This window comes from Peromyscus maniculatus, chromosome 1 (genome assembly GCF_049852395.1).
Source record: "Peromyscus maniculatus bairdii isolate BWxNUB_F1_BW_parent chromosome 1, HU_Pman_BW_mat_3.1, whole genome shotgun sequence".
NCBI classification, from domain to species: Eukaryota; Metazoa; Chordata; class Mammalia; order Rodentia; family Cricetidae; genus Peromyscus; species Peromyscus maniculatus.
In genome coordinates this window covers 95831731-95846194 of record NC_134852.1, presented here as the reverse complement: position 1 = coordinate 95846194, position 14464 = coordinate 95831731, and the positions used below count along the sequence as shown (strand labels likewise).

The window sequence follows — 14464 nt, the reverse complement described above, 5'->3', positions numbered from 1 at the left end:
AGCAATACCTTTCCTGATAGTATTTCCACTGGGTTGCTCTGCTAGAGCTCATATTTTGAGTATTTGACTTATGATTAAAGCACCGCAAAGTGCTTATTTATAAACAAAGAATTGGTCACTTCCCGGTGGTGTGACCCTTAGGGACAAAGGCTAGCTAACTCACAAAATAACTAGGAAGTTGGCTCCAGTCTTATCCCCATAGTTCTGCACAGGGGATCTTCAGTGTGTGAGTGAGGCTCTTAGGTCTCTTTAGCCCTCTTCCACAAGTCCTAATGTCACAGTGCCATCAATCTGCTTATCCAGTTGGGCTACATGGCTGGAACAGTAGCTGGTTTTCAGGATGGCTGAATTCAGACCTGCTCTAGAACCCACAGTATTAGGAACTCAGAACAACTCCTCCTTAATCTAAGGTAATGAATGCCTCTTCTCCCTGTGGTGACTTCATTTCTGGGGTTTCATGGCTCTTTCCTCCCTCTTGATTTTTGTTGAGGGAACTGTGGGCTACCAAAGATATAGAAGCAAACTTCTATGTCTTCAGTCCTTCAGAGAAAGGAGAGGACCATTAGTTAAGTCTTCACTTTCAAGGGTCCTCAGCCCCTTTGATGTATGTGCCTGAGTCCTTCTGGCATCTTCCAAGATCTGATCATTAAAGTTTATGTCTCAGAAAGAAATGGTAAATTCTATCTCTTTGTATATCCAATGACATAGAACTAAGACGATATATTTTAAAGTCTGTCTTTATCTTAGCTTTCATTGAAAAACTCTTAGCACAATGTCTCCATTGTTCAGGGGTCCACTACACTACATAGAGCATGTATTTTCTAGCTTTGCTCGTAATAGACACAGGGCAAAAGCACACTATCTTTTAATAGTACTTTCCCTAAACTAATGCAGAATCCCCTCTGCAGAGCTAAATTGAGATTCTGAATTTCTGTAAATGTACAAAAGCCCGAAGTTTTGCAGATTAGGGAAGAGGTATTTTTTGCTTCAAGATCATCTTTCATTTGCTTTCATGAATTGAGCTCTTCACCATCCCTCCTTAAATACCTCACAGCTGTTCAATGGTAGCAGGGAAAAGCAGATGACCAAGACTTCACTGTCACTGCAAAAGCAACGTAGACCTTGATTCTGGATCATCCGTCTTTTCATATAGAACTGGAAGCAAGAAGATCATTCAACTTAGTGAGGCTGTTTTAGAGTTGAAGAGAATCAGACTCAGGCAGGGCAAGAGACTTGATAAAGGATTCCCATATGTCCCCACAGGGAAGCAGAACCCTGGGACTCTGGTTGCTGATGCAGCAACTCTCCACAACATTGACAACTCAGTCATTTGGTTTCCTTGACTTGGTTCCAGATGCACAGAAGGTAGTTTCTACCACCAGGACACGAGAGACAAAATTGTCCTCCCTCCCTCCTTTTCTTTCTTTCTTTCTTTCTTTCTTTCTTTCTTTCTTTCTTTCTTTCTTTCTTTCTTTCTTTCTTTCTTTCTTTCTTTCTTTCTCTCTCTCTGTCTCTCTCTCTCCCTCTCTCTCTCTGTCTCTCTGTCTCTCTGTCTCTCTCTCTCTGTCTCTGTCTCTGTCTCTCTCTCTCTCCCTCCCTGCCCCCCTCTTCATTTCCACTTGTACACCAGTCACAATCTGTGACTATCATTGTGGGAAGAATAGCAAGATCTGACTATGAAGGAAAAGTCTAGGAAATTGAGACAAGTCTCCCAAGAATCAGGCCCAGACAAAATCCAGGGAGAATCCTTGTTAAAACCATGATGTTGTGTGTCTGTTTCTGTAAATCATTTTGGTAAAGTTATGTCGTTTCTATTCACAGCTTTTATGTAGCAAGCTTAACTAATCTTTTCTTTTATTGTTTATGCTTTGTGTGACTCCTAAACTTCTTTCTTGCCCTGATATTTCAAGTGTGTTCTACTTGCATATTCTTGAATTTTGAAACATGATCTTTCATATTCAGGTGTATGGTGCATCTGAAATTGATTTCCACGTAGGATTTTAGCTATGCATCTTCCTATATACATCAGCAATTGCCTCTTCTGGTTATTGACTACTCTGTCTTTTCCTTCATGATTTATAATGCCATTTCCAGCTCATATCTCCACAGGCGTCCATTTCTGGATGCTTTATCACTTTGAATTTGTTTACTGTCCATATCTGAGCCAATTCCACACTGTCTGGAGTTGCATTAAAATGGCATTATCATGCATCTTGCAGGATGCTGCTCCTAGTCCCCCTTGTAATTTTCATTCAAGAGAATCCCAGCTGAGGGCTGCATATAGGCTAGGAGGATCTTGTTAAGCCAATGAAGAACTCTATAGAGATGTTGCCTGGATTTGCATTGAAATTACAATTGAATTTGTGTTGAATTATTATGTACATAGTATCAAAGCTTTGTATTCATGAGAAGTTATTTAGATTCTCAATCATGTCAATTACTTGTGTTCTATAATTTTATTCATATGAAAACAATTTTTCCTTTTTTCCCCAAGGTATTTTATAGTTTTAGCATTGATAAAATCAGTAACATCTTTTTTCTTTTTACATTTTACAGACTGTTTTTGGTAGGTAGAACAATACAGATTTATATATGTATAAAGATGGGGCTGGCAAGATGGCTCAATGGGGAAAGGTGCTTGTCATCAAGCTTGACAACTCGAATTCAATTCCTGAAGTCCACGTGATGGTAGGAGAAAATCAACTCCCTCAAGTTTTCCTCTGATCTCCAGATGTGCACTTTGGTATGGGAGCACTCAGACCCCATGTGTGCATGTGCACAGGAGTGTGCACGTGAGCACACACGCTATAAAAATTACTTTAGGAAAGAGATGAGCTGGCTTCTTGAGCTGTTAGCAGCCTAGTTGGCTTAGGGGACATCTTTCTAAACTTTCTTAGGTGTTCATGATACATACATACTACTTCTATGCCTGCTCTTCCTTCAGACCCAGATGCTGAGGTCCTGAGAGGGATTTAATATTAAGTAGGACATATGTGTTACCAGGAAATCAGACAATAACTCCAGTGAAGGCTAGCAAAGACATCAGGACATTTTCTTTCTGAAAAATAGTACCCCCTATGTTTTCTGTGGTGGCTCAAGCCACTGTCCTTCATGTCTTCCAGCTCTCTTGGCCCGTGTGAGGAGACTGACTCCCAGTGCATGTTCATTAGCTCAGACAAGAAGCAGTATGACACATGAGCCTACCGTGGGTATTAAGACTTGTGTATGAGAGGAACCAGTTCCAACACTGGACTGCCTCAGTTTCTCCTGTAGCCAGGGCCCTCTTTACTGAAACATCTTTCCTATTGACCCAAGGCCCTGTGGCTATTCTATGGGGACAACACTCTGCTCCTTTCATGATGGGGTCACCTTTGACATGGGGGTCTAGTGTTCACTTCTGATGACCAGTGTGACCTTGTCTGCTCAGCTGACTCTGCAGCTCCTCAGAGAGCATCCTAACTTGTTTGCCAACATTGCTTCCAACTGTAGCATCTATTATTTTCTTAATTTGCCAGTTTCCCCAGGATGTAAAGACGGAGAGAGGAACAAGTAATCAATTACCCTTTTGCGATGAGCAGGATGCCCCCATCTTTTGGCTCTTCTGCCTGTTAGTTACTCAGTTCTTCATATCTTATTCATGGAGATAGTGACTTACTGAGTTTTACTGCATGTACACAGCAGATGTTTTTAAAATTTTTACTTCTGTTTGGGGAAATCTATCATTTCCTCCATGTTTCCCTTGACTCTTGAGTTCTAGCTTCTCCTTTAAGGTTATGAAGAAAAAAAATCAAGAAATTTGTGTGCAAGGAATATGTCCATGTTCTTGTGAGGCATGAGGAAAATATGCCTGCACTTCCTACAACAGACTTAACATCCTTTTCAGGTTTAGAGGCACCCACCTTTCTGGGTTGTTGAGGGAAACTTCCATAATCTTCTACAATTAAAAATCTCTTTTCAGACTAAAAGATCAATAGATGATGATGATGATGATGATGATGATGATGATGATGATGATTAACTTTTTTTGGGTTTTGGTTTTTTTCAAGACAGGGTTTCTCTGTGTAGCTTTGCGCCTTTTCCTGGAACTCGCTTTGGAGACCAGGCTGGCCTCGAACTCACAGAGATCTGCCTGCCTCTGCCTCCCAAGTGCTGGGATTAGAGGTGTGTGCCACCACGGCCTGGCGATGAGATTAACTTTTAACCCAGGATGAGTTCAGTGCTCCATTTTCCAGGCGTTCTGAGTCCCGCCTCCCCGCCTTACTTCTCCTCCAGCTGCCATGTGGGTGTATGGAGGGTCATTATGCCCCTGTGGTATGGTGATGATTATTTTGAGATCCATGCAGAGCATCTTGGATCCATCCTGTGGTATGGTGATGATTATTTTGAGATCCATGCAGAGCATCCTGGATCCGTATTGGCTTCTGTTCACTGGTAGGGTGACTGTTGGATGTGCCTGGTCCATCTGGCCTTTTGGGAGAAGTGAAATATTTGCTCCTGTTTCTAAGTCCTCACTAAGGCTCTCCTTTTGTCCTAACGTTGAAGCTTTGCTGTCCTCCCATAGCATGTTCCAGATGCCTGTATGAGTGATATTGGAGTGTTCTGCCTACTATGCACAGATAGAACCAAGAGCATGAGTTCAGGTGTATTTAATTCATTGCTTCCACTCTATTCTTCTTGAACATGTTAACTATGGTTTGGGCATGTCCAGAGTCCTGCAGCTTCCTTTGTGACATGCTCAGTGAGTGACCCCGGGTCTTATGCCCTTGAACTCTTCACATGAGCCTGGGTATCTTAAAAGCCCCTAGTGCGGACTGGAGTGAAGTTGGAAAAGGAGACTGTCTAATACTTTCTTGCTTTTCTCCTCCTTCTATCTCCAAGTCTCCCAGGTTGGGATGGACAGGGTTTTAGGATTTCTAGAACTTCTGCCTGATATTTTCCTTGACCTACTGTGATAGGCTCACACTGGGGTAAGCACAGGACAGTGCGAGAAACCTTTTAAGCAGTCCACTATGCAGTGACATCTAACGGTATGGCAGGGACACTCTTTGAACATGGCATAGGTGAGTATTGTGTGGGTTGCACATAGTGCCTTTGGGGCCTGGTTACATGAATAAACCATGTACAAATCCATAACTGGTGGGAAATTCGTGAAAACAGTAAGCATGAATTCACTGGCAAGCTTGAGATGTATCAGAATGCATGATATTCTACTCTAGAGCCACAAGCCAGGGCAGCCACAATGGGGTGACAGTAGGAAGACATCCACTCTCCCACAGAACAAAGAAACTGTGGTCTAGATATTATAATGGCAACTCATGGATGTGAAAACTTCCATTTTCCCTTTATTTGGGATTTTAAAGGCATTTTATTTTATCTTGATCACAAACTTCCATATAGTGGCAAAATACTGATGGCAGATATAGAACTTTAGTTTGACATAAACTAAAGGTGGATATTTTAGAAATTCTATCATGTATCATATGCATTTTTGTTGGGCCAACCTTCTTCATTCAGCCAAAGCATGCTAGAAAAGAAATGCAGGATCATATTTAGAATTGTTTTAAGGGCTTGAACTTTTAGGCTTGGAAGTTATTTACTGTATAGACCCTGAATCTGTTGACTCATTTCCAAAATGGCTTTCTAGACTTCTAGGGTCAGTAGGTTACATAAGGTAAAATCAATTCTGTTTCCAGATCTGCAGTGAAGTAATTGCAGATTGTATCCTGCTGGGCTGGCAGGCCTGATGAGTGTCTCTAAAAGCCTCTCTTGATGTGGGTGTCGCCTCCATTAGCAAACAGGAGGACTTTCAGTTCCTATTTCTTAAATATTCATAACCTCCTAAATGTCACCGACATGAGCACATGCTCACACACTTCTGGTGAGGAAAAATGTGCAAGCTTTTAATGGAGCCAAAGGTCCCTACAAGTCTTCCTGTGTCCAGCTAAGTGCAGCTATGACTAGCGGCTTTGAGGTTATTTGATTTTTCTGTCCTGTTCCTTTGTTTAACTTGTTATTCATTATTGATTAGAATATTACATAACTCCGAGGGGAAGAGGAAAAGAATACTGATAGACATCACATGATTATTGCCTGATAGCAACACAAAGAATTTTGTCTGGTTATTATTATCCTTAGGACAGTAATGCAGTCTCAATATAAATAACAGATCTTATTGGCCTTCCTTTCAGCATTTGTACAGACTTACTTTCTACACTTTTTGTTGACCACTGTCTTGGACAGTCTGGGTTGCTACAACAAGAATATCATAGGTGGTGTGTAAGCAACCACCATGTATTGTTTCCTGTTCTGGAGACTGGGAAATCCATGATCAGAGAAAAGGCAGATTTGTTATCTGATAAGGATCTGATGCTCATAGGCAGCAATATTTATTGTGACCTTGTGTAAAGGAAAGAGAAATGAATAGTTGTGGATCTCTCTCTCTCTCTCTCTCTCTCTCTCTCTCTCTCTCTCTCTCTCTCTCTCTCTCTCTCCATCTGTTCATCTGTCTTTCTTTCCTGGGGACTGAATCTAGGGTCTGTGCAACATAGGTAAGAGCTCTTCCACTTGACTGTATCAGAATATGGAAAGCTCTCCCATGCTCATGGATCAGTAGGATTAACATAGTAAAAATGGCCACCTTACCAAAAGCAACCTACATATTTAACAAAACCCCATTAACATTCCAATACAATTCTTTACAGATCTTGAAAGAACAAAACTCAACTCCATATGGAAAAATGAAAAAAAAAAAAAACCAGGATAGCTAAAACAATCCTGTACAATAAAAGAACTTCCAGAGGCATCACCATCCCTGATGTGATACTATACTACAAAGCTATAGTAATAAAGGCAGCATGGCATTGGCATAAAAACAGGCAGGTAAATCAATGGAATCGAAACAAGGACCCTGATATAAATCCACATACCTACAGAATCTGATTTTTGACAAAGAAGCCAAAATTGTACAATAGAAAAAAGAAAGCATCTTCAACAAATGGTACTGGAATAATTGGATGTCAGCATGTAGAAGAATGTAAATTGATCCATATCTATCACCCTACACAAAACTGAAGTTCAAGTGGATCAAAGACCTCACAGAAATACAGTTACACTGATCCTGCTAGAAGAGAAAATAAGAAATAGCCTTGAACACATTGGCACAGGAGACCATTTCCTGAACAGAACACCAAAAGCACAGACACTAAGACTGACAATTTTAAATGGGACCTCATGAAACTGAAAAGCTTCTGTAGGATAAAGGACACTGTCAATAGTACAAAATGGAAGCCTACAGAAAGGGAAAGGATCTTCACCAACCCCACATCTGACAGAGGGCTGATCTCTAAAATATATAAAGAACTTTAGAAACTAGATATAAATAAAACCCCAAATAATCCAATTTAAAAAATGGGGTACCGATCTAAACAGAAGAATTCTTCAACAGAAGAATCTCAAATGGCCAAGGAATGTAAATGACACTTAAAGAAATGGTCAACATCCTTAGCCATCAGGGAAATGTAAATCAAAATGACTCTGAGGTTCCATCTTACACCAGAATGACTAAGGTCAAAAACACAAATGACAACTCATGCTGGAGAGAATGTGGAGCAAGGGGAACACTCCTCCATTGCGGGTGGGAGTGCAACTTGTACAGCTACTTTGGAAATTAATATGGTGATTTCTCAAAATTGGAAATTGATCTACCTCAACACTCAGCTTTGAACATAGTTGAGCAAGTGTCCTTGTGGAATGATTGAGCATCCTTTGGGTATATGTCAAAGAGTGGTATCTACGTTTATAGCAATGTTATTCATAATAGCCAGAAACTAGAAACAACCTAAATGCTTCTCAACTGAAAAACCAATAAAGAAAAACGTGGTACATTTACACAATGGAGTACTATTCAGATGTTAAAAACGATGACATTATGAAATTTGAAGACAAATAGATGGAACTAGAAAAAAAATCATCCTATGTGAGGTAATTCAGACCCAGAAAGACAAACATGGTATGTACTCACTCATAAGTGGATATTAGGTGTAAAGGATAACCAGGATACAGTCCACAGATCCAGAGAGGCTAGGTAACAAGGAGGGCCCAAGGGAAGGCGCATGGATCTTCCAGGGAAGGTGAAATAGAGATCTCCTGGTTGGACTGGGGGCAGGTGAGCTTAGGGATTTGAGGGATCAGATTGAGGGGTGGATGGAGAGGGAGAGTACTGAAAGAGATGACTGGAAGGGAGTGCATTTTGTGGTTAAGTAGAAACATGATGAAAGAGAAACTCCTAGCAATAGCAGAAATGTAACCTGAACTGGTCATTCCTGTGGCCAAGCAAGACATCCAGTGGAGGCCTTGGGACACCAACCCAGGCACATAACCTCTGACCTACAGTCTGTCCTGCCTATGGGATATGTAAAGGTGGAGCAGAGATTGTGGGAATGGCCAACTAATGATTGGTCCAGCCTGAGACCCACACCATGAGAGTGAGCCCACTCCTGACACTGCCTGGAGTGCCAGGTCCCAGAGGCTGGATGGCACAAAGACCTAGCATAGAACCAAACATGATTGGAGAGAAAGAAATGTCCATGTAATGATGCCTAACAATATTCTGCTATATGCATAGATTGGTGCCTACCCCATTATCATCAGAGAAGCTTCATCCAGTAACTGATGGAAACAGAGACAGAGACCCTCAGCCAAACATCAGGCAGAGCTTGGGGGAATCCTTTGGAAGAGGGGGAGGAAGGATTGTAGGAGCCAGAGGACACAAGGACATCACAAGAAAACCCACAGAATCAACTAACCTGGGTTCATAGGAGTTCACAGAGACTGAACTACCAACCAGGGAGCCTGCGTGGGACTGACTTAGGCTCTCTACATATATGTTACAGTTGTGTAGCTTACTCTATTTGTGGGACTCCTAACAGTGGGAGCAGGGGCTGTCCCTAACTCTTGGCTGGCTTTTGGGAACCTAGTCCTCATACTGGGTTGCTTTGCCCAGCCTTAATATAAGGGGTAGTGCTTAGTCCTAACACAACTTGATATGCCATGTTTTGTTGGTATCCATAGGAGGCCTGTCCCTTTCTGAACAGAAATGGAGGAGTAGTGGATGGGGGAGGGGCAGAGGGGAGGTGAAGGGAGGGAATGGGAGGAGAGGAAGGGGGAAAACCTGCAGTTGGGATGTAAAATAAATAAATAAATGTAATTAATAAAAATAAAAATGAATAAATACATTTAATTTAATTTATGTGTATGTGTGTTTTATCTGCCTGTGTGCCTGGCTACCACATGCATGCAATGCCTGTGGGAGCCAGAAGAGGGCATCTGGAACTGAAGTCACAGACAGTTCTGAGTCTCTTGTGCGTGACAGGATTGAGCCCAGGTCGTCTGGAGGAACAGCCAGATCTCCCAACCACAGAGTCACCTCTCCAGACTGTTTTTTTGTTTTGTTTTTTTTTTTTTTTTTGGTTGTTGTTTTTTTACTCATTTTAAAACAGAGTGTTACTATTGCCTGGGCTGACCTTGATCTTGCTTTCTAGCCCATAAAGGCCTTGTGGTCCTCCTGCCTCGGCATCCCAAGAAGCTGTGATGACAGATCAGTAGTCTTTTAGAGGGGCACTAGTCCCATTTCTGTTAGCTCCACCTCATGGCCTAATGAGTCCCAACAGCTGTTCTTAATACTATTGCCTTTGAAATTAGCTGTCAGTCTCCAGATTTCACAGGACACCTCAGACCACAGCACCACCTTTACAGTCTTGCTAGTTCCCTCATTAATGAATTGAATTAATCACTGTCACTTGCTCATTCTACACTTGTGTGAGAATTGTAATTTAGGTTTTCAAAAATTAGGCCTTGATACTTCTATTGTGTCCTTGGAAAAAGGACTGTGTCAAAACTGAGACTCATTTAATCACATACAGAGACAACGTAATGACTTTATTTTGCCTATAAAGGAAGTAGACTCTTTCCAAGTGTGTAACACAGTTTCACTCTCTTCCTAGCAGGAGATTTTATGATACTTGGGAGCTGAAGGCAGCAGCTTCCATAATCTCCTGGAAAAGTGTGATGTAAATGATCTGTCTACTTGGGGTCTGACGGTGAGGACAGGAGAGAATGAGAACTTGGTGTCCTGTGACACCTGGGGAAGGTGTGCGTGGGGGTCTGTGCCCATGTGGGTTCTGGATACAGTCCCGGTCTGTCTAAATCTTTCCCTGTGGGCTTCCATTACTTAAGCCATAGGCTATAGCAACTCAGGCCTTGCTGTCCACTGCTTGGCTGGAGTGGATTCCCAGTAGCTCTTGTGTGCTGTAGAACCCGAGTCCTTGTCTCTTCCACACCCAGTGGCTGACCCAGGCCCTCCCCATTTCTGATCTAAGACTTAGCTAGAGAAGGTAGACCTAGGCTGCAGTCATTCTAACCATTGCTTTCAATAGCTTGTGTTTTAAAAGAAATGTGTCCATTTTTTTTTTTCGAAACCATTAAACTTAGTGCTAGGGAGTCATTCATATAACCCTCTTGCTATTTGAAGATGCTGGTCAAATCTTTCGCATCCCCGATACTGGCAGTTCACACCTTCCTCCTTTCTCTTGTATCAGCATATAACTTTCCTCATCTCTGCAGCAGCGGCTCCTGGCCTTTTGCTTCCGGTTCTGTTGGTTTAGCTCTTGTCATTATTTTATCTCCTGCCTTTGATTTTCTTTGAGTTTAGTTTACTTTTCTTTTTCTACCTTGCTGAGTTGGGAACTTACATTATTGATTTTTGACCTTTTCTCTTTTTTTAAGTCCCCATTTGGAGTTGTAAACATTCCTCTAAGCAATGACTTAGCCGGAACCCACAAGCTCCAAACGTTTTCTGCTCTCAACTATTTTCTTCTTTGACGAGTGAGTTGCTAAAGGGTGTTGCCTGATTCCCAAACAGTTAGGACCTTTCTAGCTATCTTCCTACCCCTGCTTTGTCTGCCCTCCTGCTCCCTCTTCATGTGGGAGGTCTTCAAGGTGTCTTCCCAGCAGTCCACAGGGCCAAAGGACTCACTGTTCCCACTTTTTCTCCTGCGTTGTGCCCCCCACCCCATCTGATTAAGAAGACCGGGATACAGTCCTCTGACTTCCTCTCTCCATTCCCTCTGCATGTTTTTCTTTGCCCTGTTACAGTTAACTTCCCCCGTCAGCATCCCCTTCCTGAACTCGAGCCACCTCGTTAAGAGCAGGAAGACGGTGAACACCATGGGAGAGATTTATGAGGCAAGTCCTATACATTGTTCTGTGAAATACAAACTAAGGAAGGAAACGAGGGAGTTTGGAAGATTGATTGTCCGGGAGAAATCCTGACTGCCAGGCTTGTTTTTCTGCTGCATCATTGTAGTTGGATTGTTGATCTCTGACTATCCTTGTGGCTTTTTATTTTTCCTGCCTGCCTTCTGTCACATTCTCATCACCTCCCTGCAAGACCTGTACTTAACACCATGTAATGATAAAGAGCATGTTAACTTTTTGTCACGTTATCTGAGAACACAGAAAGACTGCATATATACTGAGAACAGCAGCTGTTGCTATTTGTCCATAATTCATATTGTGGAAGAGGCCTTCCATTCATGGTGTCACCAAGCATGAACAAACAGGAGGGTCTTGTGATTATTCAGCCAGGAGGCTTCGAAAACACTGTGGGAATCTCATGTACCTTGGATGGCATGGAGCTTCTGGGGTCAGGATGGGCCAGAGCCGTGGGGATCAGCAGTAGCTGATCTTTCCAGTTGTGACTGGAAAGAAAGATGGATGTGGGGGGGGGGGTGCATGGCTGCCAGAGCAGGGTGGACCCTGGCTGTGGACAGCACCGGAGGCTACCAGGCAGGAAAGACCGTGGGCTGAGAACCAGGCAGGGCAGCAAGGTATCACAGGGATGGGAACTGCTATGAACACAGGAATAGCCCTGGCTTCTGTGGCCGCCTCTCCCCTTGAGTCTCAGAGGAATTGTTCATGATCTTGGCAGTCTCCAAATATGTTAAAGCGGTGGCCAAAAGCATCTTGAGGAAATTGGATTTTCATCTCTAATCTGATTGCCATTTAATCTGCTGCCCTTTATGTGATTATTTACCATTTGCATTGCTAAGCCCTGGCAAAGAGCTCTCAATTGATTTTCCTTCGTCTTGAGACTGTCTCACTTTGCAGCCCAGTCTGGACTCTAACTTGTAATCTTCCTGTCTCAGCTTTCTGAGTGCTGGGTTGACAGGTGTGAGTGACCATACTTGGTCATGCTGGACTTTTTTTTGATGTTAAAAATCAGCTTTCTTCTTCAAACCAAGAAACCGAGTCGGATGGCATGGATGGGCAGTGAGAGTTCTCTTGGCAGCAGGATGTAACAGCTCTTGACCGAGGTTTCCTCCCACAAAAACCTTTCAGATCCTCACAAACACCTCAAGCATAGAGCTCCCAAGTAACATCCCTCCATTCCCAAGAATGCTCCAGCAGTGAGTTTCTTTCTCCCTAAAGATAGCCAGAGACACTCAGCAGTAATGTCTCACCATCACAGATAAAAGCCCAAAGGCCTTTGCAAGGGAAGCTGGAAACCAGGTCCTTGCAGACGTGGCCTATTATGCAGTCTCAGCTCTGGCTGGCTACTTGACTGCCAGCAATGTGGCCTTAGACCAGTCATGCAATGCCAAGTCTCAGTTTCCTTACCTTTACAATGGGATTGTAATATACCACTGGATCACTGGATCTCCAAGAAGAATAAATGAGAACACAGATCTAAAGTGCTTCTATAAAAATACAGCTATGCTCAACAAGAAAAGTTAATAAAAGCAAGCTACCGAATTGGAAGAATGAAGTGGTATCTGAAGAAAACAATACACATCTACACTTTGTGTTTTTGTTTGTATTGTTTCCTTCTGTAGATGTCCAGTCTTCCAATCAGGTTGCAGGTACACAAGATGTCCCCATCCTCCAAGCTATGGTGCCACCTCACTGTCAATGGAGGCTTACTCACAGCATGGCCACTGCTCTCCTCTGACAAGGGGACATCTCACAAGGACCAAGTCCTCCAAGACACATTCATCCTGCTCAAAGTGAGCTTGGAGCTGGGGCTGCATGGAGGTGGTAAGGACCGGACTGAGCCAGCTCAGATGATGGTGGTAAAGATTCTGGGGAAAACTTCTCAAGTCCACAGCCTGCACAATGACTCACACCAACTGTAGGGAGCGGCAAGCCACCAGCTTGGCTGTCTCAGGGAGTGATTCATGTCCCTGAAATTAATGGGCCCTTAAAGGCAGCAGTCACGGAGGCTGTGTGCACCCATAAAGTAGGATTCACTGCATCTGTAGAGATGTTTGCTGGGACAGACAGTCCACTCCCCCACCCCCCAACCCCACACTGGACACCCATGGCCCTGAGAACCCACAGGGCTTGTCTATGGCTTCCAAGTGGCCAGGAATCAAGTCACCATCACAGCTCCTTGTCACCTTCTCCATCCCCATCAACAGAGGGAAATGCATCTTCAGAACAGGGGTGGTCTTGCTGGGAACAAGCTGAGTGAGCCTGAGTAATGGGGCAGATCCTCCCCAGGATCAACTGTAGCATAATGGGAAACAGGGTCCTGGTATGTAGGGTGGGAGGCAGAAACCAAGAAACAAAGAAATCAGTTACTCATTAGAGTGCACTTGTGTGGGGAGGCTTTGGGGACACATATATGGATTATGGAAAGCTGACATTTTGGAGACTGCTCCTCTGAGATGGGAGCATTTAAGATGAAACTTTGAAAACAAATTCTTATGCATTGTCTTAATCTAAGAAATGCATTAAGTCAGTGAGACAGTTGAGTATGTAGAGAGTCACAGCAGGATCAGAGTCAGGGGTAGAGGGAGATGGGGCTGTGGTTTATGCACAATATGGAAAAATAAACACCACCATTCCACCCTGTGATACTTTGGAAAATTCCCAATGTCAAAATGTCCCTGTATCACATACAGCCAAGGCTGCTCCTCGGTACTCCACAGTGCACCTTTGTTCTGACCACTTCTGAACACACACTTGCTAAGGTCCTTCCCTTTCTTCTTAGCTATGGCCCAAGAGGGAGCAACAGTGAGATGCTGAGAGCCATAGGCTGGGACCAGTCCTCAGGGTTTGTGAAATGGCTCTTCCCTTTGATGGCTGTGTGACTTCAGATAGATTTCATGATCTCCTGTGCTATTCAGCCAGGGCTTTTCCTCTCTTCTCAACTGCTCTTAGATTTCAACTGGAGGAAAGGAAAAAAACCTCCTGAACTGGCTGAGCTCAGCTACACAGATAGAGAGCCAGTGTGTGGTACCTCTCTGAGCTCAGCTAAACAGATAGAGAGCCAGTGTGTGGGACTCCTCACAATTGGGTGCTAGCAAGGACCTGGAAGGTTCCCAAGACCCACAAGCCTAGGGAACAAATTTCTTCCTCTTAGTATGCAAGGCACTACTTAAGGAAAACTGTGGAAAGTGTACAG

At 43.3% G+C, this 14464-nt stretch overlaps 1 protein-coding gene across 3 annotated transcripts in view; it reads right to left on the bottom strand.

Moving 5' to 3' along the window:
• Positions 1-14464, bottom strand: part of Ctxnd1 (cortexin domain containing 1) — a 54002-nt gene that overhangs the window by 22044 nt on the left and 17494 nt on the right. The gene's annotated exons all lie outside the window — the stretch shown is intronic.